At 35.3% G+C, this 27,911-nt stretch overlaps 1 long non-coding RNA gene across 1 annotated transcript in view; it reads right to left on the reverse strand.

Moving 5' to 3' along the window:
- Positions 1–1,471: 1,471 nt before the first annotated feature.
- Positions 1,472–27,911, reverse strand: part of LOC126947889 (uncharacterized) — a 159,562-nt gene continuing 133,122 nt past the window's right edge. The window contains exon 3 of the long non-coding RNA XR_007723241.1: positions 1,472–27,704. This is a non-coding gene — a long non-coding RNA (uncharacterized LOC126947889). The remainder of the gene's footprint in view (positions 27,705–27,911) is intronic.

The following is a 27,911-nucleotide window of genomic DNA, read 5'->3' on the forward strand; positions in this document are numbered from 1 at the left end:
CAGATTACAGACATTGTATAGGAATGCACTGTGAAAATCCCTATCTTGTTTTGTTCTGATCTAATTACCGGTGCATGCAGCCTCCAGCCACGTACCCCCTGCTTTCTCAATCAATCACGACCCTCTCACGTGCACCCCCTTAGAGTTGTGAGCCCTTAAAAGGGACAGGAATTGCTCACTCGGGGAGCTCGGCTCTTGAGACAGAGGTCTTGCTGATGCCCCCGGCCGAATAAACCCCTTCCTTCTCTAACTAGGTGTCTGAGGAGTTTTGTCTGCCACTCGTCCTGCTACAATATTATAATATAAAATAATATAATTTATATTATGATATATAGTTATAATAATAACTGGAATTTCTTTCAAACTACTTTAGTTGTGTCTACCATTATTAAAATTAAGTGACATTCACTTGGATCAAATCATAATTTAAAAAGTGAGACTTACTAATGATTTTTATCCTCAGTCTTTTATCACAGATGGGCCTTCATGTGTGCACTTATGTAAACAAAATATGTACAAGTGTTGCACTGGTTTGAAACTTCTAGTGGTAAAAATAAACTAAGAAGTTTTCAATACAGTATCTGGAAACCAATCTTGGAATTGTGGGATAATGCTCTTTTAAGTAGCTGTAAAGAAAGTATTGGGTGCTTTTTCTTACTCTGTTTCCATTTTGTTGTGTAGTATTTAAGCAAAAGTAGGCTATTTATCCTCATACTGAATTTCCAGAACGGGTATTTGCATTTACCATTTTTTATGAAAAGAAAATTTAATTGTCTTACTTTAATAGAATGGGAGTGGTGGGTCATGCCTGTAGTCCCAGCACTTTGAGTGACTGAGGCGGGTGGATTGCTTGAGTTCAAGGAGTTCAACATGGCAAAACTCTATCTCTACAAAAATTACAAAAATTAGCTGTGTGTGGTAATGCACACCTATAGTCCCAGCTACTCCAGAGTATGGGGTGCGAGGATAGCTTTAGCCCATGAGGAAGAGATTGCAGTGAGTGTAGATTGTGCCACTGTATTCCCGCCTGGGCTACAGAGCCAGACCCTATCTAAAGTAATGATAATAATAATTAATAATAATAATAATGACAGAGTTTGGTATATAACCCATCATAGTTTTGATGCTTTTGGTCACTGTTCTGTCACAGAATGCTAGCAATTGGACATATGTAAGAAGTAACCTAACCACTTTAGTGCAGCGTTTTGAAGTGTGCAGGCAGGAACTACTTGACACCAAATGACAGTGTTTTAATTTGCGATGTGTTAGACAGAATAATAGGACTTTCTGCAGTGTAAATGTCTAATCCTTATGCTGTTAAGTTATAGGACTTCACTCCTGGGTCTGAAAAAGGCAAAGACTCCAGCAAAATCTTGAATATTGACATTCCAAGTCTCATTTGCAGACTCAGGAGAAGGTGACAATCAAAATGCACTGTTTTCATGAGACACAGGGCCAGAAATTAAGATCATTTAATCCCTCTGGGCTCATAGAAGGGTATGTGAGATTGTAAGGGTCGATTCTGAGGGACAAAATTAATTATGCAAGTTATTTTGTGGTGGTTGTTTGCCATCTTACGTAGACCTTAAAAACAGCTCACCATTCAATACCAGTGCTAAAGACACAATTCTGCTTCGGGGCCTGGGGAGCTAGGCCTCCCAGGCCAGAGGGAGGCCTCTTCAATGGCAGGGGAAATTCCTCTGAATCACAAGCAATTCTGTAACCTTAGGGGCTTTTAGTTTTGGGCTTTATGTTACTTAAAAAGGTTTTAAGGGTTCAAGAATGTCTGTCCACCTGCATTCATGTCTGGTCTAGAATGTTTAATTGGCTATAAGTCTTTTGATTTAAGTCCCTTTGCTGCAGTGTCCCACCAAAAGACAGGATGGACCTGCAACAAGTACCCATACCAACCCAGAAATGGTATGGGGCAAAATACAATCCTAAGCCCTCTACCAGTTGAACACACCCACTTGTGGCCAAGGGACCCCAGTTGCCAAAAGACAAATCTTACCTGGGAAAAGGTCTTGCCCCATTCCCTGCTGAGGATACAGGTAGCCTTCAGAAGTGGGTTGGCTTTAGCCCATTTAAAATGTTGTACAGAAGACCATTTCTCTAAATCCCTAAACTCCCTGACACTTGAGGACCTTTTTCTTCCCTTGAAACACAAGCTAGATCATACATAAAAAATTAGGAAATATAACTATTGTCTCCGAGTTTGCTTCCAACAGGCTCCAGTTTCCTACCAATGTGCCGCTTCACTCTTTGAAACCAGGGGACCAAGTCTTGCTGTAGTCCTAGATATCCCACCAGGCTGAAGACCAACTGCATCCACAAGAGGTCAGCTCTGTTAAAAGTGCTGCTGGCCACCCACTCATCTGTCAAGTTAGCTGATGTTGGGCTGTGGATTAATCACACTTGGGTAAAACCAGTCTCTCTGGGGTTGCCTCCCGGGGAAATACTCATGGTTTTGTGAACCCTCAGATGGCTTTAAGTTAATATTCATAGCTCAGCCAAAGACCCTAGATAAGAAATCATAACGGGAACATATAGTGTTCAGGATTATTCTCTTAGATTCCCCAGGGGATTCAGTCTATGTCCTTTGGTATTTTAAATTTCAAGTTATCTATGTTATTAATCATCCTAGTCAATGTGGCTTAAAATGTTCTAAAATCAGTAATAAAAGTACCCAGGTTACAGTCCTCAACAAGCCACATGCCGACCAGGCACCTGGGAGTACTTTCAATTACAGGGGCAACATTTTTATTCATCAATATTATTCCATGATGCCCCTTCTGAGCATGAAGCAGTCAAAAAGAACTATGACCAGATTTATCATGATTGAGGGTTTGATAAATTGAAAACAGGTGCTGAAACCAGCCCAATTGTCTTATAGAACTGATGTTTACAGTCTTAAAGCTTCCAACTTGCATTTGTCTTATCTGAGTTCCTTCCTCAAACCACTGATCCTCAGGTCTTTCAGGTAGTATCAAGGGACTAAAACTCACCAGATCACTATATCCAGACAAGGAGAAGACAGACCCTTCATCCCTCATGGTTTATTTACTCATCCCTAGTTCCTGTTTACCCAGGTGTAGTTACATTCCTTCCCCACTATATAATATTGAGTTATGGATTAACCATACTTGGGTTAAACCAGTCTCTCTGGCATTCCCTTCAGGGGAAATAGTCATGTTCTTGGGAACTCTCAAATGGCCTTAAGCTAATATTCAAAGGCCAGCCAAAGACCTTAGATAAGAAATCATAATTTTAATCAATCAGAGAGATGGATTTGAGACTGGTCTTCCATCTCCTAAGTTGCAGCACGTGATCAATGCCTTCTTTCCAGGCAATCCTCATTGTCTCAGTGATTGGCATTTTGTGCAGTGAACAGCAGGACCTAGACCAAATCCGTGGTGTTCAGTTACAGCACCAGCTGGAATGGTCAAGTCATCACACATGACAAACACAGACACACACACACACACACTCACACACAAGTAGGTCACATAAGTTGATAATTCTGCTATTCCAGGAAGTTCTGTCAAAGAGTCCTAGATTTCCAGGGGTTTCCAAGATCTGAAGTTATTGATACAACATATTTATGCAATCTGTTTTGTTGCTTCTGAAAGAGTCTTTATGCCACGTCTCATTATCTACACCTACTTTTCAGTACTCTCCAATAGAAATTTTCTATCTATGCTACATGGCTGCTTTTCTAGCAACAACAAGGCTACATGTAACTACACCATCTTTTTGAAAGTATATGATTTATTAATTTTATCCCACATAAATATATTATTCTGTATGAATAACCCATGAAGGGAGGAAGGATCTTTGTTTTATTCCCAAATAAAATTCGGATTTACTAGTAATTAATCCCAAGCAATCTCTGAATAGATTAGGCACTCAAAAATTTTTGTTGAATGACATAATCCAAGAATGGATGTATTATTTCACTAATAACATACAAGTAGATACAAGCAATATCATAAAATGAGCTTTTCCACAATGAGATAATTTTGGCTTTTATATAAAAATTAGAAAGATAATTTTTTTGAGACAAAGTCTCATTCTTGTCACCCAAGCTGGAGTGCAATGGCATGATCTCAGCTCAGTGAAACCTTTGCCTGCTGGGTTCAAACTATTCTCCTGCCTCAGCCACCTGAGTAGCTGAGATTACAGGTACCTGCCACCACACCCAGCTAATTTTTGTGTTTTTAGTAGAGACATGTTTTTACCACGTTGGCCAGACTGGTCTCAAACTCTTGACCTCAGGCAATCTGCCCTCCTTGGCCTCCCAAAGCGCTGGGATTACAGACGTGAGCCACTGCACCCAGTCAAAGATAATTTCTATTAAAGGCAGAAGTCCTCTGTTAGTGTATGGTCATTTACATATTCAACATCTAAGTACTCAAAAGTCACAAATCATGTGCTTCTATAAGAAATTAATGAATTTGTAACAGGAGAAATGGTAATGCAGATAATATTAAGATGATGCATTTTTCAGGAGGAACCAGAAGATGGTTCAAATTTCCCTGAAGGAGACAACCTATGTTTTGTCCTCTTATCATTTAAATTGTTAAATAGGGTGAATAGTATCTATCAATATCTGAAACTTTAATTTGTAGAGTTTATGGAATAAGAGTGATCTTGTTCTTCCCTGTCTTTATATTGGGTAATCTTATATTTATTGACAGACCCCATAGAAAATACCTTATCTGAGTAATTTTGATATAGACAAGAGGCAGGGAAATACTAGGCAGAATAGAGTGGGGTCCCTGGCGAAGTCCCACCCTCCAGCCTGGACCCATGGCCCTAAGTGAGAACATGTATTCCTGTTTTCCCATCCAAATGTTACCTTTTCCAAAACCACCCAGGAACACTCTAATCCCCATCCTGTACCTGTAAAACCCCAGGCTCTACTGGCAAAGTGGCAGAGAAGGGGAGAAGAGATGAAGCAGCTGGACGTTGGAGACAAGCAGCTTGAAATCAGAGGGATGACTTAATGGCGGGACCTTGGAGAAGAGTTTGGCGGGGGATGATCCAACTCCATAGTAAGACCAATTTCCAACTCCATCCCCTTTTTATCTCCCCATCCCACTGGGAACCACCTTCACTGGCAATAAAATCCTCTGTATTTACCATCTTTAATTCATTCATGCAAACTGATTCCTCCTGCACACTGGACAAGAACCCAGGTGCAGGTGCAAGAGGCTGTCACACTGACCCTCCACTGAGCTGTCTAACACTTAAGCCATCCACAAATGGCCAAACTGAAAAAGCACATTCTAACACACACCCTCTAGGGCTTGGGGGGTTGGGGACAACCCCTAGATGCTGCTGTGGGTCCACAGGGAGTTCTACTGTTGTTGGGTGCTCAGAAGTACTCATATTGGCCTCTTCCCTAGCTCACCTGTGTGCTCCCCATCCCATAAGGGGTTGAGAGCTGAGGGCTGTGTAAATGAGCCAATCTTTTTGCAAGTCCCATGAAGGGGTCAAGGGAACTATTCTGTTTCAATTTCTTTCCCAACTTGAGATTGAATTACACTAATACATTATTTGAGGCTACTTTTCATCCCACTAGGGATAAATGACTGACTACAAAGGCTTTGTATACTGAAGCTGGATTCAGAGACTGCTGCTTCTGTGTTTTAGGAACACTTTTAACCTACTTGTTTGCATCTGGAAGGTACTCAGTGTGGTGAATGGGCGAGTGGTCCCCATCATGAGCCCCATGAAAGTATTTATGCAATTCAATGGACCTGTATTTAATAAACATATTTATAAACTAGTAAACATCAATGAATAGAAAGCAATTAGGGCAGCCCTGGACTCCTATAGTTCCTTTAGCTTTCCAGGGAGCACACAAGAAATTTTAAAAAATGAACTAAATTTTCATCTACCCTATGCCATGGGAACATGTGCTGGGCTCTGGGATACCAAGGACTTATGCCAAATCCTCATTTTTTTTCTTCTCTACCTGATATTCAGGGTATACTTGTCTTAGAAACAAGGAAAATAAATGACAATTTATCACTTGGAGAAGGACTTTCATTTAGAATTTATAATGGTAGCTCGTTTCAAAATAAGTGACATGAAAATTCTGTCTCTACTTGTTTCAAATCACATCTGAAAGTAAACTCTGGGTATTAGAAGACTGTGATAATGAACACACATTCAAAAGAGGTGGAAAAAAAACAACTAGAGATGGGAATAATATGTACTTCTAAACGTATCATATAAATATACTACATATGTTATGCATATACGAGTCAGCACACTAATAATTTTCTAATGAATTTATATTCAGATGAAAAGAATTCGGACCAGACCATGAAGCAATATGAACAGGGAAAAAAAGCCATACGTGCTAATTCTAGGTCTGCCATGTAAAGCAAATATCAAATTACCTGATGTAAAGCAAATATCAAATTACCTGAGATTCAATACTTTTATTTATAAGATATGAGAAATAACACCTAACTCAAATTGGGATATCAAATGAGATGAGACATGTGGATGCTTTTGAAATGCATATGCAATCAAGAGTGACACAGATTATAAAAAAGATAAAGAATAGAAGGAGAAGAAAAAGAAGAAAAAAAAACTAGGAAAACCACTGTTCTCAATGTCATGGTCTCCAATTTCTTCATAATATATCATTTTTCCCTGGCCATCAAGACCATGAAATTAGCCAATCATAGTTTTCAGGGAATTTTATGAATTGTACTTTTAGAGAAATCCCAAAAGTTTGAGATTCAGGGGCTTCTATGGTGTAAGTTTAAATGTCTTGACTTTAAGAAAAAAGCCAAGGTGGTTCAGACTGCACTCTGTAGAAATTAAAATTTTTAGTAAACAGAAAAAAAAAAATCATTCCTTAAATAATTAAGAATGTCTGCAATAAATTACACAATGAATCCCAAGTCATTAAGATGAATTTTAATAATCCAATTGCATTTTATCATCAAGGAATGTCAATATTGTACAATCAGAATATTTAATCAGCAGAAGAAACAAAATTACCCTAAATGATAATCTCATTAGTGCCTATGAAGTAGTCAATAAAAAGAAGCTCTTCTGTTTAACATTTATCCAGTTTTCTGATCCTGATTGTTCAATTAAGAAACTTGCATCGTTAATTCAAGTCAAGTGATCAATACGCTTTTCAAATGTAAAGAAGATAATCAACTGTAGCCGATTCTTGCATTTTTAAAAATGACAATGTCAAAATGTGCCAATATTCGTAGAGGTGACTAGAAGAGTTTGCTATATAAGATTTCTTTATATACATCGTCCCTAATGTATTTCATTGCTATTTGTCTCCTCAGTCCATACAGAGATACACAGAACTGGTTGAAGTGCATTTGTTGAAAGACAAAAATGCCAAAATGAATGAGCTTTATTGAACTTTCACTGAATAGATTGTTTTAGATGTTCAGATGCTATTTTTTTTATATAGGTGAAAGTACACACCTGTATCAGCAAAGCTTTTAAAAAGTTAATTCTGTAGGCCACTGCCTGCTATAAAGGGCAGAATGATACCCAGACTTTGAAAACACATAACATGGAGTCTAAGATCAGGCCACCTCCTAGTTTAGCGTGCTTCCATGGCCATTCAACCACCCAAGAGAACGAATTGCAGAGAGCATAGAAAGTTGAAGACCCAGTTGCCACCTCCCTGTTTCCGTCATTGCATTTTTTGTTTGTTTGTTTTTTCAGAGTCATACTTTCACCAGGCCACGCCATGACAGTGATCCTCATGCAGGCTCATTTCTGAAAGACTCAGGACTCCTGTAATGGGTGACATTTGAGATTCCTTGTCTTATAAGATTCAAAGATTCTTTCGATGATGAAATACAACACAAGGACATTCAGAGTACTGGCCTCTCCAAAAGTTCTGGCCTCCCAGCCAAATGAAACATTTTCTGGGAAATCTATGGTATTTCTTAAGTACCATCAAAAGTGTATGTTTTATTTCAGTAATCATTAAATTTTTAGACAAAATTTACTTAAACATTCTTTTGCTCTTAAGGTGTACTGAAAGTGTCTGGCAATTTAATTTAATTTACTAAAATAATAAACCTTGTTTAGATATATTATTAATTACTGACATCTCAGTTGTTCGTTTGCATTGTAAAGTGTGCCACGCTTTCACCATTCTTTAGTTATTTTCCATTAATCTATACAGCAATCTCATTAGGTAGTTTCATTGTTTGCCCTCAATCACTTGAGAAAATTAAAAGTAGAACTCTAGAAACACTGGTAAAATATTTTATTTGCAAAGTGTAGAAATTTAAATTCTATTTTTGTTTTATTTTTTAAATAAGTTACTGTTTTTTATTCTTACTGTTTCATTTTTACCAAAGTACTTAGATGTGGACATGGATAGAGGTATTCCACTTCTATTTTCTTTTCTGGAAAAAGCTGGAGGAAAGTTTGTATGTATGTGTGTGACATTAGCAATATTCCTTAATGTTTGGTTATAGTTTCTAATTCTAATTTATCTGAGCATCAGAGGTCACCTAAGCAGTCTGAAATATATGAGAAGGAATTAAAACAAAAACAACTGTAGAACCTACTAAATAAATCTGTGATAAAGCAATTTATTTACAGGATAAAGATTAATCAATTAAAATTGCTTTTTTGATTATTTATGTGAAAGAAGTTAGTATAGATAGTATTAAGACCTCTAATAACTTCCTAGTTATTCTAATAACTTCCTAGGCAGACACATATCTCTCAGGCAAGACAAAAACAGGCTGTCTTTTTCAGAGCTCTTCAAGGTCATGTGTCTGAGGGGACCGTTTTGTCTGGTTCAGGTCTAGATTCACTCGGCTGCTCTGTGAATCAAGTGAATCACAGAGTGGGATGGATAGCTCAGTGCATTCTTCCAAGGTCAAACTTTCCCTAGGTCCTCATCCCAGAAATCTACACCGATTTTAAGATTATTAGAATTTTACTAGCCAACTAGGGAGAGGTTATGTAACTTTTCTTGTTTCATTTTCTGGTTCTTCCAATTCAAAGTTTGTGTAATTCTAAACATACAGCCCTGCACATGTAACAGTGTTTTGGTCAATGACAGACAGCGTGTGTGACAGTGGTCCCATAAGATTATAATGCCATATTTTTACTGTACCTTTTCTGTTTTTAGATACTCAAATATTTACCACTGTGTTACAATTGTCTATGGTATTCAGTATAGAAACATGCTGTATGGGTTTGTCACCTAGGAGCAATAGGCTATATCATATAGCCTAGCTGTGTAGTAGGCTATACCACCTAGGTTTTTGTAAGTACACTCCATGACATTCCCATAACAACAAAATTGGATGTAGACGCATTTCTCAGAATGTATCTCCATTGTTTAGCAACATATGACTACACAAATTTCATTTTGTTCTTAAATGTATATCTACACCTCTACAAAATTCCGAAGTTCAAGTATATGTATGTGCCTAGGTACAACATACATAAGTACTTGACACACATGTAAACATATACATGTAGTGCTCCAAAACATAGCATTAACTAGGTTTACAAACTCATATTTTTTTGAGACAGGGTCTTGCTCTATTGCCCAGGCTGGAGTACAGTGGCATAATCACGACTCACTGCAGCCTTGACCTCCAGGTCTCAGGTGATCCTCCCATCTCAACCTCCCAGGCATCTGGGACTACAGGTGCATGCCACCATTCCTGGCTAATTTTTAAAATCTTTTGTAGAGACATGGTTTTGTCATATTGTCCAGGCTGGTCTTGAACTCATAGGCTCAAGTGATCTGCCTGCCTTGACCTTCCAAAGTGCTGGGGTTATAGGAGTGAGCCACCATGGCCGGCCCTTAATATTTGTTTTGTTTGTTGAGATGGATATATGCTAGCAATTTTTTAAATATACAAAATGACTAGATGGAAAAATGATATGTTTGAAATGGGTGTGGATTAATGTAAACAATATGATTTCATGACAGTTTTAAAGACACATAATACATTTTACTGTTATAGCTAATTCCCTTTAGTATCCAAGTAGTGTGAATTATGTTATGTGTAAAAAACACATATTAATTTTCTTTGTGAGAAATACATAAAATTAGAGAAATACCATGCTAAATTAAGGTCACGAACATGTGTTTCTCCTTTATAGGGCATTTGATAGCATTTAGGCTTTTTATAATTAAATATTTCTTAGAAAAATCTACCATAGAAAAAATGGCATTGAAATTAAATTCAGAGAAAACTCTTAACTTTATCTAATATTAAAGACTGTAGTTTGAGCCAAGTGAAAAGGAACTGCATAAAAATTTCTATGCTATATGAAATAGAGAGAAGTACACATTAAATATTAGTGCAATGAAACATCATTAGAATGTGATTACTGTCAGTGCAAATGGTGGCTACTCAAAGATGACAGGGTTTCTTGTGGGCATTTACACAGAGTTTTAATCTTGTATGTGTATAACTACATAGAATAGGCAGAGTGAAGGAAAGGGAAACGGAAATAGATATTGCCAAAAAGAAATAGAAAAGATTGGGTATGTAATAATTCAATAACTTCCCCACATTGAAATAAGCAAGCAAACTAAACTAAAAGTAACCAGCAAAAACCTGGTCATATTGATTATTCCATTGTTATTTTCCAAACACATAGGTCCCACACTTTTCTTATTATAAAACAGTAGAAATTATTTCCATTGTGTTACTAAAATATGGTTAAATTTCCCTAAAAATAATAAAACTCTAGAAAAGCTGTAACATGTCCCTGTACCATTATAGACTATTCTCTTTTTCGTTTATATAAGTAAAGCTTAATAGGAATGTTTCAAGAAGGACTTTGAATATAATTTCAAATTGTTTCTCAAAAGTTTAAATATAATTATCTTAACAATTCCCTGATCTTTGCCCTTGAATGAAGTCTTATATACTCTCTAATTGATTTAAATTCGTTTTCCCCCAAATGAAGTCGTTTATACCAAGAGGTTGAAAAAAATGCTCATAAATCAAGTTAGAGCCCTATTTAATATGCCAATATAAAATGTTGAGCTACGTAAGGACTAGCAGACAATAAATGATCCCTCGCAAACATTAGTTCAAGGCACTGCTAATGAGTTCACCTTTATTATCTTTCAGACTGCAGCTCCATTAGCAGTGTTGTAATACTGAAGATAATTAGTGCAGGCTTGTCAACCTGAGTTTTGCTAACATTATGGCTTTTATATTATACTATATTTTTAAGGGTCCTTCTGAGAGGCTGTAGATCACTTTGTTGGCCAGGGAGAAGCTATTTATTCTGGCCTAACAAAAGCGCAGTTTAATTTAGAAGCATTCTGCCATTTATTGTGTACTCCAGACTACAATTTTGATGTTGGTCTCTAAGTGCTAAGATTTGTCAGATTCAATTTCTCTGTTCTAATTTCCTATCAGAGAAACGTGATGCCAGGCGCGGATCCAATTTCCCTTTTCTATTAGCATTTATATTGACAGAGTTAATGATTTTATTATCATCTTGACTTGTTGCTAAACAGCAGACATCATATCCCTCCTTGTAGATGGTTACATATATATATATTATAAACTCAATTGTCCCAGGGGGAAATGAAACTCATTTTATTAAGTTTATCTTAAGGTGGCCAAGTTAAGTGTTAGGTAAGAAATCGGAAGAACATTAGGAAAATGATAATATTCCCAAATAAGAAGTAAGATGAATATTATTTCTATATGAATAATATGTCCAAGTGGAGAGGCTGGCAAAGACTCTGTAAGACTCTCCCAGTAGGTTGAAATGTAATGCCTGTGATTCCTGATACTGCTCCGGAAATGGAATGTTTGAGAAAGTGTAAATCCTATGTATTTGTATTATTTAAGAAATATTCTAGTGGCTCCATAGTTCAGGGGTTAGAGCACTGGTCTTGTAGATAGAAATATTCTAATGGGACTATGACTCTCTTTAGGATTTGAAACAAAATTAAAAATATCAAGAGGCAGTATACTTTTGCATTTGTTTCTTACCTTTTGGAACTGAAATTCCTCAATAACTAAGCTATTCCTCTAATTTAGCTGGTTTTTACATATTAATTTATTTCGAAAATATTCAAGTTGGGGTGAGTTTTAAATCCCTATTCATGAATAACTTACCCATTAGTTAAGTGCAAATAAATTTATAGTACAGTTTTATGAAAGAAAAATCCCATGATGTGGCACTTCTGTTTAATATGTTTGGTTTTTTTTTTTTTTTCAGGTTATTACCACATACCTCTTTATGGTTCTTTCCTTAAGATTTCGTAGAGGCATCAGTGTTCCCAATGCATACAGTAGTCATATATAAGAAGCTCTTACTGATATCAAGATAAAGGTAGAATATTCTATTGTAAAATTGTATTTTCCTTTTTATCTAATTAATTGAAAAATATATTTAAATATATTTCTCCAAGATTTGTAGGAATGAAACATTTAAAAAGAGACTGGGTTTTGTGTGTGTGTTCAAATCAGTGTAAGAATAATCATTTTCTTGCCGCAAGTAAAGTGAAATGGGAATATATTAATGGAATGCAATTAAATATATTTAGTATCCAAATACTGTCTATATGCAAATTACATGTCAACATTTTAAAAATTATATTCGCCCTCTGAGACACATATGACTAACATGATTTCAGAGTGCTGAACCAAATTAATCACTCCAGATATTTTTAAATGAATTTCTAAAGACATTGAAAAGCAGAGTCATGTTTTTTCGCATTCATGGCTTATAATTTAAAATAAAAATAACAGAATAGAGTTGGCAGAAATAAATATAACAAGGAAGATATTAGCTGAGCAGATAGTAATTTTGTGGGGTGAGGGGAGAGAGACAGATTGAGAAAGGGAAACGGAAGGAGAAGGAGAAAAAGAGAAAGAAAGAAAGAGAAATAGAAAGAAAGCAGATAAAGAGAAAGAAAGGGAGCATGAGTAAATGCATATTATAAAGGTGGCCCTCTTAAGTAAAAAAGAAAACCAACAATTCAGATATTACATATTGGATGAACTGTCCCTAATCAGAAAGATCAAATGCTCCAAATTGTCTGTTGCATACAGAGATGGTGTAGGTTAAAGGGCTCATGGCTAGGAGTCAGAAGATGCAGACTCTAGTTCAGTCTCTTGTTTCAATATATTAATTATTCTGAAATGAATAGCACAATATGCTCAGAAAACTTGGGTTTCAACACAGCCCACCTCTGTGCCCTTAATCTATTTGAAAGCCACTTTTCTTATCTGCAAAGCTGTAATAATAATATGTGCACAGTATTGAGGGAGAATCAAACATGAAATTACAGTGCAAATTATAATGTGCTACACAAATGTGTTAGTGGTAATACTGGCATTAAATTAAATTAATGTGTATTGATAGTCATTCTCATATTCAGGTTATTATATCTTTAAAATTCACTTGCCATTCATTGATATCCACAGCATTATATTCCTCATTCCTGCAGAAATGAGTTTAATGGGTGGGTCAAATGATACACCTATTTGGTGTTTGATCCTACCTGACAGTAGTGTGTCTTGGAAGGATGTCAGCTAGCTTAGAATTTTTCATTTGAATAGTCCTTCAGTTTGGATGGCCATTCTTTAAGTCATGTGTAAGCAAGAGACAAGAGGGTTATTGCATCAGCATGAAAAAGATACAGAATGAAAAAGAATACGCATTTTAAAAACCTTTTCATTATTTCACAGGAGTTGAGTGGAGCTAAAAGAGATTCTTGTTTTACCACTTGGGCACAAGATACTATCTTTGAGAAAGAACCATTTAGGTAATCTATTACATATTCAGAAAGTGGTATTGAAGCCACTTAGAAGGGAAATTATTCCCACCTGCTGGGGTCCAGGGGAAACGTTGTGGACTGAGGCTTAGAAGGCCTCCGCTATGATTTGAATTTGTTCCCCCAAAGTTCATGTGTTAAAAGCTTGGCTGCCATTGTGGCAGTGTTGAGAAGTGGGGCCTTTGGTAAGCAATTGGGTCATGAGGGTTCTGCCATCATGAATGGATTAATGCCATTGTCACTGGAGTGGGTTAGTTTTTGCAGGAGTGACTTGTGTAAAAGCAATCTTTCTCACATGCAGTTTTTTTGCCCTCTTGCTTTCCACCTTCCTGTCATGCCAGATTCCAGTGCCATGCTCTTGAACTTCCCAGATCCCAGAAACATGAATCAAATAAAATTCTTTTCCTTATAAATGACCCTATCTGTGATATTCTGTAACAGCAACAGAAAAGGAACTAAGACAGCCCCTCTTCAGACCTGTAAGCCTCCGTCCACAAGAGTCAAGGGGAGCCTCTTAGATATAATATTGGCCCTTCTCTAGTTACTATTTTTCCTATTACAAGAAAAGACAGGAGGCTCCTGGCCTAAACTGCTCTTAAATGTTTCTACAAGAATCTTGGCCTTGCCTCTTCTCTCTAACTTGAGACAAACAGAAGTCCAACATGCCTTTATCCTGATTATGCCAGTGATCATGAGAATCCCCAGACTCCAAGGGCATTCTCCTCTTCTATTGAACACTGTGCACAATCCCAATTTTTTCTCTATCTCTTAGCCATCTCCAACTTCTGAAAACTTTCCACTGAGTCCTTTGGAACACATAGTTCATTATTCAGGGAAAAGAGAAACCTTCCTATATATTAAACCTTTTTCTGAGTGCTCCCTTTACCTCTGACTCTAACATAAATTCTAGTCTTCCTTGAGGATACTGCTTTCCCACAGTCATCTCTCCATACCACGAGCCTAAATCTGGTTGAGCATCCTCCTCCTCTGAATTGTTATTTCTAGACTATTCTTGCTCCCACTTCCCTAAGACTCCTTAATTTTGAATTTCAAGTATCAGGTTATGGTATCCATTATCTTCTTTGTTGCAATATTACACCTACCACTGGGTTATAACCTCCCCTTTCCAATCCAGTTGCATCCTGTATCTTGAAAGTTTTTACTTCTGATTTTCCATCACTCTGAAATCATGTATTTGTGATTTTGGAGTCCACATGGCTGACACTTCCAAAACACTGACTTCTCAGTTCCCTGAACTTCATGTTTATCTCACCTAAACTTTCACTCCTTGGATTGTATCCTAGACCTGTCAGAATTAATATCTATGATATCATCAGAAATCTCAATCTCAGGCATCCCTCTGGCAACCACTTTTGTCCTTTTAACGCACTGTATCTGGTAAATCCAACGATTCTGCTCCTCAGCCCCTTCATCTGATTCTACCACATCTTCATTTTGCTTTATTCTCTTCTCATCCTAATTTCTCTCCTTCCCAGGTTATACTTTTTAGCCAATCATTATATTCACTTCCTTATATCCACCCTCAACTTTCTTGCCCCTTAATTCTGTCTGACAATTATTATATCTTCTCCATCCACTCTCCCATTCCTTTATTCTTCTCTTCTCAAAATCTAACACTACCCATCTCTTTCCATTTCACACTTTCAGCTGATGACCATCTTTCCAATTATATGAGAAAACTCAAAGTCAGAAGAGATGTTTCATAATCTCCAGCCACCATTTCTACCTATCTATTAGCAATAGTGCCCATATTTGCTGTCTAACCTCCCTTTACAATAGATGAATCCTTAATCTTATTTAAGGCTAATGGCTCCACTTGTTCTAGAAATCTTACCTTATATATTTTTTTCATCAACAGTTTTTTTTTTCAAGCTGCAGATTATTTCATGGTGTCATGCACCCATCAAGGATTTTTTCTCTCTCCTTAAGAATAGCAGTCTCTTGGTTTTCACTTCCCCTTCTACCAACTACTCCATTTATCCAATCTATATAGTATTTTTTAAATGAAATTTCAGGAATGTTACTTTATTTGTTTAGTTACTTATTAAGAGCAAAATTCTGAAAAGGTTTCTATATGAACTGGCTCCAATTCCTCTATTTCCAAGTTTATTTATTTATTTTTTAGTTCATCTATGTTGTTGGGTGTCTTAGTCCATTTAGGTTGCTATACCAAAATACCATAGACCGAATAGCTTATAAACAACAGAATTTTGTTCCTCATAGTTGTGCAGGTTGGAAAGTCCAAGAACAAGGCTGATTTGGTATCTGGTGAAGGCCTGTTTCTTGGTTCATAGATGGCACCTTCTTGCTATGCCCTCACATGGTAGAAGTGCAAGGCAGTTTTCTGGGGTCTCTTCTGTAATGACACCAGTCTCATTCATGAAGGCTCTATACTCATTATCTCATTACCTCTGAAAGACTCTACCTCCTAATGCCATCACATTGGTAATTATGTTTCTATGTATGAATTTTGGGGGTCACAAACATTTAGACCATACCGTTAGATGTAAAAATAATGGATTCCTGTTTATTGTTGAATAGTAGTTCATTGTGTAGATGTTCCACAATTTGTTGATTCTCCTGGGATGAACATTTGCATTATTTCTAGATTCACCTAATATAAACCTACATGTTCCTTTAAACATGTCTTTTTAAGTCTTTGTATGGACATAAGTTTTCAAGTATCTTGGGTTAATGAGTGAAATGGTTGGTTCATATGGTCAATTCATATCTGGCATTTAAAGAAAACACTAAATGGTTTTCCAAAGTCGTTATACCACTTTATATTCCCACTAGTAAGTTTTGAGAGATCCAGTTGCTACTCATCCTCACAAAGACTTGGTCTGATCAGTATTTATCATTTTAGATATTCTATATAGGTGGGGAGTGGCATCTCACTGGGGTTCATATACATTTCCCTAATGAGTAATGATGCTAACTCTTGTTCATGTGCTAATTTGCCACCCATGCATCTTCTTTGGTTAAGTGCATGATCAAATATTGTGCCTTTTTAAATTAAGATGTGTGTGATTTTTTTTTTAGTTTTCAATATTGAGAAATCTTTACATATTCTAAAAACAAGTGTTTTATTAGATATATTATTGGACAAACATTTTCCCAGTCCTCAGTTTGTCTTCTTTTTCTCTCAATAGTGGCTTTTGAATAGCAGCTGTTCTTGATTTTCATGAAAACCAATTTATCAGTTTTTGCTTTCATAGATTATAATTTTAGGGTTGTACCTAAAAAATTCTTGCCTAATCCAAGCTTGTAAAGATTTTCTCCTAGAAGTTTTATAGTTTTAGGTTTTATATTTAAGTTTATATTTGGGTCTGGTGGTGTAAGATATACATCCAAGTTCATTTTTTGTGCACAGAATTATTATGATTGCTTTAATTGTTTTGTAGCATTCAAAAGTAAAGGCATCTGGGTCTGGAGATGTCTTTGTGAGAAGATTTTTAACCATAAATTTAATATTATCATAGGAATATCAAGATTACATATTTCTTTTTAAGTGAGCTTTGGTAGTTTGTGTCCAAATTTGTTCATTTCATCTAAGTTGTCAAATTTATTAGCATAAAGTTTTTTATGGTAATCACTTATATTTTAAATAGCTGTAGAATAAGTAGTTATGTCACTGATCTCATAAAAATTTATGTCTAATTTTTTCTGTTTTTGATTAGTCTGGCTACAGGTTCGTTTCATATATCTTCATGAAGAACTACCTTTTACTTTATTCATTATGTCTATTTTTCTTCTGATTTCCATTTCATTTATTTCCACTTTGATCTTTCATAATTCCCTTCTTCTTTTCTATCTTTAATTTCTCTTCATATTGAAGACTAGGGCTTCTTTTTCACTTATATTTCTAATTTCTTAGCTGGAAGCTGAGGTCATTATTTTCAACCTTTCTTCTTTTCTAATATAGGCATTTATGGCTGTAAGTTTCCTCCTAAGTTGTGCTACAGTTTTGTCCAACAAATTTTGGTATGCTGTCCTTTCATTTTCCTTTTATTCAAAATGATCTCTAATTTCCTTTTTGGTTTCTGTTTCATCATTTGGGTTATTTGAGTGTGTTGTTTAATTTCCAAATATTTGGGAATTTTCTAGAAAGCTTTCTATTACTGATTTCTAATTTAATTCCATGATAGAGAAAATACTTTGTATGATTGAAGCCTTTTAAGCTTATGGAGACTTGTTTTATGACCTAGAATATGGTCTCTCTTGGCATGTGTTCTATGTACACTTGAAACATTATGTATTCTGCTGTTGTTGTATGGAATTCTCTACAAATACCACTTAGGTTAAATTGGTTATTGGCTGATAATTGCTAGTTTTGTTCCATTTGTCTCATTTGTTCTTTGTTTTCTACTTCCTCTTTTTCTATTTTCCTTTGGATAAAATGACAATTTTTATATTACCACTTTATCTCCTTTATTGACTTATTTGTGTTAACTTTTTGTTGTGCTGTTTTAGTGGGTATATGTTAGAAATCTTTAACTTATCACAGTCTACCTTTGCGCAATTTACTATCATTTTACTTATGGTATAAACTTGGCTTTTTACTGGTGAGAAATCTGCTGTTGGACATCCTTACCTTTGTTTCTCTGAAAGTAATGTATCCTTTCTCTCTGGCTGCTTTTAAGATTTTCTGTTTGTCATTGATTTCAAACAATGTTATTATGATGGGCCTTGGTGAATTTTTCTTCAGGTTTGGCATACTTGAGCTTTGGTTCACTGAACTTCTTGGTTCTATGAATTATCATGCATAACCAATTTGGAAATTTTTCTTCAAATAATAATTTCTGTCTCTCTTCTCTCTTTCTAGGACTTCAATTACATGTATACTAGTCCATTTGAAGTTGTCCCAGAGTTCACTGATGCTATGGTTTCTTTTTTTCGCCCTTTCTCTGTGCCTCATTTTGAAAAGTTTTGTTGTTATTTCTTCAGGTTTAGTAATTTTTTTCCTGCCATTTTTTAATCTGCTGTTAATCCCATACAGTGTATTTTTCATCTCAGACCCTGTCATTTTCACCTTTAGAAGTTCTATTCGAGTCTTCTGAAAACAACTTCCTTGTCTATTACTAATATGTTTAATCTTTTTTCTGGTTTCTTGAATATGTGAAATATTGCTATAATAAATGTCTAAATATCCTTATCTGCTAATTCTATTTTATTTCTGGATAGTTTGATTGATCATTCTCTTCATTATGATATATATTTTTCTGCTTCTTTGCCTGCCTTGTGGCTTTTGATTGGATGTTAGATATTATAAAACTTACCTTGTTGGGTGCCGAGTATTTTTGTATTCTTATATACAAATATTCTTGATTTTCAACCTGAGACTCAGTCACATTACTTGCAGAGTTTTATCCCCTTGAGTGATACTTTCAAGTTTTGTTAGGTAGGGCCAGGGAAGTATTTTGTCCAAGTCTTATTTTGTTTCATTAGGTATGCAAACAACCATGCTCCTTAAATTGTAAGTTCCTACTTTTTCTCATGATAACAGGAATTATTCTCAACCTTTTGTTTCCTGGGTGCTTTTTTACTCAATTCTTTTAGGATTATGTTCTCTGGCCCTAAGTAGTGTTCTCATGTACATACGCTGATCAGTACTCACTGAACACTCAGGGAACACTCTAAAGATTTCCAGAGTTCTGTGCTGTGAGGGTCTCTGATCTTTGGTACCCTTTCCTGTTTACTCTATTCACCTCAGCTTCCATAGACCACCAGCCCCTTCTCCTCAACTCAGAGAGAGAGAGCGCAGCTTCTGCCAGGGTTCCCATTCTCTGTAACATCACCTTGTAACTTTCTTCAGGCAATAAAATGGCAAAACAAACCTTGTTTATTTCTTGTTCCCTGTCCTTTATTGCCTTCTGTCAAATGTCTTGAGAGGCATTTTTTTTTCATGTATTTTGTCAAGTTTTCAGTCTTGACTAGAAGCAGAAGTACCTCTCTTCATGTATCTTTTAAACCTATTTCAATTAGCCTTTTATCCCCAACACTTAACTAAAATATATCAAGATTACCAATGACTTCCATATTAATAAATCTCATGGTCATTTTTTTCAGACTTAACATCTGTATTAAATATTTAGAAGATATCTCAAACTTAATGTGTTTGGAACTGATCCCTAATTTTTTTATCTTCCACTTTTATTCTACCTAAAGTTTTCCATCACATATACAGTCATATGCCACATAATGATGCTTTGGTTAATGATGAAATGCTATATGACAGTGGATCTATAAGATTATAATGGAGCTGGAAGATTCATATTGCCTAATGACATTGTAGACTTTGGACTGTAGACTTTTGAGTTAATGTTGAAGTGAGTTAAGACTTTTGGGGACTGTTGGGAAGGCATGATTGGTTTTTAAATATGAGGACATGAGATATGGGAGGGGTCAGGGCAGAATGATATGGTTTGGCTCTGTCCCCACCTAATTCTTATCTTGAATTATAGCTCTCATAATCCCCACATGTCATGGGAGAGATCCAGTGAGAGGTAATTGAGTCATGGCTCATTCTGTTCTCATGATAGTAAGTAAATCTCATAATACCCGATGGTTTTATAAAGTGGAGTTCCCCTGCAAATGCTCTCTTGCCTGTTGCCACGTAAGATGTGCCTTTGCTTTGCTTTCTGCCATAGTTTTGAGGCCTCCACAGCCATGTGAAACCGTGAGTCCATTAAACCTCTTTTTCTTTATAAATTACCCAGTGACAAAACATTACTCATGTGTTTATGGTAATGCTGGTATAAGCAAACCTACTGTACTGCCAGTCATACAAAACAATACAGTTATATACAGTGTATAATACTTGATAATGATAAAGAACTATGTTACTAGTTTATGTATTTACTGTATATTTTATCATTATAGTGTACTCCTATATAAAAAAAAGTTAACTTTAAAGCAGCCTCAGGCCAGTCCTTCTGGAGATATTCCAGAAGAAGGCATTGATACGATATGAGATGACAACTCTATGCATGTTATTGACCCTGAAGACCTTCCAGTGGGACAAAATGTGGAGGTGGAAGACAGTGATAGAGTGATCCTGACCCTGTGTAGGCCTAGGATAATGTGTGAGACCATGTCTTAGTTTTTAGCCAAAGTATTTAAAAGTAAAGAAAAATTTTTTAAAAATGGAAATACCTGATAAAATAAAGATATAAAGAAAAAGAAACTGTACAACTGTACTATGTGTTTGTGTTTTGAGTTAAGTGTTATTACAGAAGTCAAAAGTTAATACATTTAAAAAGTTCATAAAGTAATAAAGTTAAATCAGGCTAAAGTTGATTTATTATTGAAGAAAGAAAAAAGTAAATTGAGTATAGCGTAAGTATACAGTGTTTATAAAGTGTATAGTAGTGTACAGTAATATCTTAGGACATCACATTTTCTCTCCACTCACCCATTGATTCACCTAGAGCAATTTCCATTCCTGCAAGATCCATTCATGGTAAGTGTCCCATACAGGGGTATCTTTTAAAATCTTCTATATTGTATTTTTTACTGTAACTCTTCTATACAGTAACATGCTGTATAGGTTTGTAGACTAGAAGCAATAGGCTATACCATATAACCTAGGTATATAGTAGGTCATATCATGTAGATTTGTGTAAGTACACTCTATGATGTGAGGAATCAATTTCTTTTTTTTTTTTTTTTTTGCATTCCATACCTTCTTTTCACTCATATAATTTTTTACTTTCTATTGAACTATATACCTTTTATTGGCTGTCTCTCATCACTAGAAGTTAAACTCATAGGTTTAATTTTTGGTTTGGTTTTTGTTTACTGATATAATAATATACACTTAAGATTTCTCCTATGCCTTTTCATGGCTTGTAGCTTTTCATTTATTTTTAGCTCTCAATAATATTCCATTGTTTAGATGTAACAGAGTTTATTTATTTATTCATATATTGAAGGAGATTGTGATCGCTTCCAACTCTTGGCAATTGTGAATAAAGCTGTAAATATTTCTGTGCAGGTTTTTGTGTATACCCAAGTTTTTAACTTATTTGGGTAAATGCCAAGGAGCATGATTGCTGGATTACATGTTAAGAGTATGTTTAGTTTTTTTTAAAAACTGCCAAACTACCTTTCAACATCATTAAGTTATCATTTGCATTCCTACCGACAATAAATAAGAGTTTCTGTTGCTCCATATTCTCATCGGGATTGGCATTGTGCTTTGGATGTTCATCCATCATTGTAACCAAGGTGTAGAGTGTGCATATATGTTTTCAATTGGTCAATTATTTGTTTTTCTTTATTATCCTAGATATTTATCACCTTCTATACTTATAAACAAAGAGATAATATTGAGTATTTAGAATATTTTTATTTCAGGCAGAAAAAACATACATTTTTTCTTCCACTCGCAAGTTTATCTGGTCAGCCATTGGACAGCATTTTCAAATTTTATATTTATTTATACATTCCAGGATAACACCATCAATGTCAGAGCAGATTGACTTCTATAGGATGTCAAAATTAATTTTTTCAATATTTTTTATTCTACCTTGAGGTTTTCCTTGTGGTTTGTAAAATTCAGGACATTTTTGAAGGCTTTTACTTTTAGTGACCTGGGTCTTTAAATGGTCCACTGCACTGCACCAAAGGGAAGAATAGGGTATCTAGAGAGCCAGGCTTGGCCAGCCTTTGGACTTCTAATGTCAGTATCGAAGAAGCTGTCACTTTTTCCTAACGCAGATTTAAATTTAAACCTCTTTTGCTTGTCATCTGAAAAGTGATGCATTCTTGCATGCATTATAATATCTTTACATACTGTTTGTGATATTTGATAACATTTACTACAGTTTTCCTTCTATTCAAGGCTATGTTGAAGACATCAGTCATACCAGATGATTTCCAGCAAGTGACTTACAGCTGCATGGGATTTTGCATCTTCTTAGTGCAAGACGTAGAATCTTTTCATTTAAAAAAGGTTTTCTGTTGTGATACCAGTATGACAGTTCCATGGATTGGAAAGGACATTGATTTTATAGTCAAATTCATCTGGGTTCAATTCCAGGTTGGGTCCATACTGACTAAGTGACCTTGGATGAGTTACTTAAATTTTGAGTCTTGTGTTCCTTTTCTGGGAAATAGATTGCTAATACTTCATTGCTGTATAATTGTAAGCAATATAAACAGATACTTAAAATTTTGAAGAATTCAACAAACAATAGCTTCATTTTACTAAAAAATTTATACATTTAAAATGGTTAACCTTAGATTGCTGGAGTTTAGTGAGTAATGATTGAACAGGTGTATTGGTAAAGTCCTTGCTTTTTTTAGTGTGCTTATTTTTAAATATAGTTATGCAAATCACCAGGAAACATAATGTAATTCTAAAAAAGGTGAAACTAAATTAATTGAATCATTAAGTATAAAAGCAATTTAAAATGGAAGCAACTATAAATCGAATGTATCAATTGACACATTTAGTAGGTCACAGCAATCACAAAATGGTTGAATTCTGGTATTAGAAAGAAATAAGGAAGAAAATTAACATCTACAATAAAAATGGAAATATAATTCTAAAGACACTAAACGAATCCTCCTAAAATATTAAAATGATGTTAAGGCAACACTAACAACTTTTAAATAAGCACAGGAAAAGCAATTTTAATATTCTTGAGATGAAAGATAAAAAGTAGAGGGTAGCAGTCTAATAAATTATTAAAAGCATGAGTCTGGGTTTTTCTGTTTTTTGAACAGCATATCCTGGATTAAATTATATATAATCAATTGAATTGGTTTCTTTTTTGTTGTCATTTTTTCTGAGACGCTGTCTTACACTGTCGCTCAGGCTGGCGTGCAGTGGTGCCTCAGCCTCCTGAATAGCTGGGGCTACAGGCGTGCTCCACCACACCTGGATAATTTTTTGTTTTATGTTTAGTGAGACAAGATCTCATTATATCTCCCAGGTGAGTCTTGAACTCTTGGTCTCAGGTGATCCTCTTACCTTGGCTTCCTACAGTGCTGTGATTACAAGTGTTAGCCATGGTGCCAGGCCTATGTCTCGGTTTCTTTATACGTAAAATGCAAATAATAATTTATACTGCTCAGATACATTATAAAAAATAAAATATATCTAATGATATTAGCATAGTATCTGACATATTATAGTCATGCAAATCTTTTAATGGTGGTATTGTTATTTCTAGTTTCTGAGACTAAGCTAATGTAGCCCATACTACATTAGCATAACAATGGTTAATACTGTTCTTGCTGCCGTATGCTTCTCAAACAGCTGAAAATACTAGAATTGAAGGATGTGATAATTTCAGAAAATTGGACTTCTCAACAAGTTTCATGCAAGGCGAAACCCTCATCTGAAACCGGTAGGCAGAATGACTTTAGGCTAATTTGATTGTCTAGCATTTATTCCCAAGACTAAATGAAGGCAGACAAATCATCACAAAGGTAACATGCTTAATAGCCATAGACCACGCCCCAGTCATATACAGTAACCAGTAAGCACTCATTCCCTTCATTACATGGTAAATAGAAGACAATGGGCATTTTGGGTGGTAATGAGAAACAATCTTGAAAAAATATAGGAGCCCAGCTGGGCACTGTGGCTCACATCCGTAATCCCGGCACTTTGGGAGGCCAAGGCAGGAAGATCGCTTGAGGTCAGGAGTTTGAGATCAGCCTGGCCAACATGGCAAAACCCTGTTTCTACTAAAAAATACAAAAAATAGCTGGTGTGGTGGCTCAGGCCTTTTTAATCCCAGCTCTTTCAGAGACTGAGGCATGAGAATCACTTGAGCCTGCAAGGTGGAGGCTGCAGTGAGGTGAGATAGCACCACTGTACTCCAGCCTTGGTGACAGAGTGAGACCCTGTTCAAAAAATATATATATGTGTGTGTGTATATATATTTATCTATATTTATATTTATATATATAGGAGCCAGTTGATAGAAGGCCTTGGTCTTGATAAATGTATGTAGAAAGATTTCATTTCCTAACCAGATGTATGTTGCATCTGGAAGTAGTTATGTCTCTCCAAGAGAGGTTCATGTTCAACACGCCATCATGTAACATTAGGAAACAGATTTTTTTCAGTATGAATTCAGTGATACAAATTGATTACAGTATTTTTTCAGTCAATACTGAACAGCTCATCATTTTAGATATCCTTTGATAATCTAATATATTGACCTTTCTTTGGTTTCACATTTATTTGAATCACCACGGGCAAAAAATTTAAAACCCGAATAGCAATATTGACCAACCTTTAATGTTTATCCATCTGAGAAATTTCGAACAGTACTGTCATTTCAGGCCACGTGGTACTATATCAGAATTTTTAATTCTTAGAAAAATGGATCTGCAAATGGAAAACTAGGGCTATAACAAATTTAGGGCTTTGGGTTCAATCAGTGATATTTAAACAACAAGAATATTCAAGAATTAAATCTTTCTGACATCACATCTGCAACAACAGAAATAAAAAGTTTTTCACCTTAAATCTATAGAACTCATTATTGTGAGAATAAACAGTTATATTTGTAAAGTTGTCAGATGCTTACCAATTTTTCAAAATTTAGAACACTTCAATATTTGTCTAATCATAATTGTAATTTCCAGGCAGATGCTTAATGAGTGACTATTTTTAAAGGATGATGACCTCAACAGCCAAGGAATAGTTCATGGGATAGAAGGGTTGGGAAACAGCACATCTGTTGGTTATATATTCTGGAGACGTTACACTTGTCCTTAGTCTTCATCTGTCAGGCTCAAATTTATTGCAAGTAGGATTCTAGCAGAAGGCAGGTGCTGCTTTTGTATTCTTATGTAATATTTTATGTCTTTAGGGAATAAAATAATATAATATGGCATCTCATTGACATGCATGTGGTATATGTTCCTGAGAGCCTTTTGTACCTGTTGCCTGTTGCATATGATGCCTTAGAGACTTTCAGGGAACACGCTTGAGTGCTTGCTTTTATTTTTATTTTTTATAAAAGCTTTGGTAGCCCATTTGGTTTTCACCAGATTTTAGGCTAGTCTAAATTATTTTCTTACCTACATAACAGATTTTGAAGACTACATTTTAAGCAGATCTTTAGTTTAAATGAATCACTGCTCTGTTCACATTACATGGCACTGCCATTATTTCATAAACTCTTTGAGGGCAGAGGTCTAGGCCTAGCCTTTAGTACTGTTTATGGCAAATAGTTATTTACCTAATGTTTAAATAGCTTTATTGACCAAATCAATGGAGTTTATAAATTCAATGCTAATTGTTATTACATAGTTTGTATTGAGAACACATTAAAATATACAGTATCTATATAACCTAGATAAATGTCTGGAAGTATAATTGTCATACATTTTCCTGTACTTTAGCTGTTTTCTATTGAAAGTTATAGAGGAATTTTTAAAAATCCCTGTAAATTCATTAGCAATTCCTTTTCATGTTTGTGATTTGAATTGTGGCTTTGGCAAAGGCTACAAAGAGTTCTGTTACAGTATTTCTTCTGTATTTTATAAGAAAATAGAAAATAGCTTGTTATTCCTTTTATTGCAAGTGTGCTACAATCAACCTATGATTTACTATTGTCCTTAACTGGTAGTTCTTTAATTGCTAAAATTCTTAATTTTCTAATGAGTAGCACTCTTTCTAGAATGTTATCCTTTACCCATCCACAATTACAAATGATCATACATTTTATAGAATTATACTTTGTTTACATTCTGACCTAGGAAAACTGAAATCTGTTTTTTACTGCCATTATCAAACACAGAGATATTCTTAAAAGAAATCAGACAAATGCATTCTTTTCAATACTACTTTTAATTATTTTACATTAATTTGCCCTTATTCTTTCTTTAATTAATCTTACTGCATCAATCATACACGCCATGTAGTCTGTATTTATAGTAAAATATAAAAAGAAATCTCAAATTCAGTATAATTAGCTGATCATTTAAGTTTCTTAACATTTTCTAGGTTTACAGTTTTAAAATCTTGGCTAACAACCCGGAATGCTGAACTTTTTACGCGCTGTTTACTTGATAACAAATAAGTATGTGGGAGAGTGCTTAAATCTGATTGTCTTGAGTCTCTGTGAGCTTTAAAATTTCCATAGTTCTCTGATTTATGTCATTTCCCTGCAATATGCTAAATAGAAAATTTTAATATAAGCAAATAAAATATTTAGTTATGGGGAAAGCATTTTAGCCATTGAAGGACTGTAATGCTGTGTGCTAATAAAAAAGCAAGAGACAAACAACAGCCTTTTATTGTCTGAAAATCTACCCATAAATCACTGTAGCAAAAAAATGATGGAAACTCCAAATTATCATAATGAAATACTGAACCATCACTCCCCTTGCTGTACCTAACAAATGCTACCAAAATATTGTCTATTATCACACAAAAGAGTAAAGGAGGAATGGTTTTATATTTTTCTGCGCTTTCCTCTTTTTGCCTTCTCTCATTTTAGTCCCCTCAAGGTATCCACGTGCCAGAGCAGGAATAAGAACTTTGGTACAAATTAAACAATAGACAAAATAAAACCTAGTAAAATGTGATTTTCATATTCAAATCTGGATTATAAGACTGGATAAGAGATTTTCAAGCTAGCATACTGCTATGGGACTGAACGTTTCTGTTTCCCCAAAGGTTCATGTGTTAATACTCTCATCCCCAGTATAATGGTATGGGCCTTTAGGAGGTGATTAGGTCTTGGGTGGTACCCTCATAAATGGGATTAGTGCCCTTATAAAAAGAAACACAAGAGAGCTTGTTTCATCTCTCTCTGCTGTCTGCCATGTGAGAAGATAATCATCTGCAAACTGGGAAACAAGTCCTTACCAGACACCTCCAGATCTTCTGGTACCTTGGTCTTGGAATTCTCCAGAACTGTGAGAAATAAATGTTTGCTGTTAATGAGTGATTATTTTTAAAGGATGATGACCTCAACAGCCAAGGAATAGGTTAAGCAGCAATAGATTTTTTATAGCAGCAAAAATCGACTAAGACAGGTACCATCTAAAGAAATCCCCCTCCCATTTTTTATCTCTCTATTGGAGTTTAAAGAGACCGATGTCCATGATTAAGGCATCTGAC

The sequence above is a fragment of the Macaca thibetana genome, chromosome 2, assembly GCF_024542745.1.
Source record: "Macaca thibetana thibetana isolate TM-01 chromosome 2, ASM2454274v1, whole genome shotgun sequence".
Taxonomy (NCBI): domain Eukaryota; kingdom Metazoa; phylum Chordata; class Mammalia; order Primates; family Cercopithecidae; genus Macaca; species Macaca thibetana.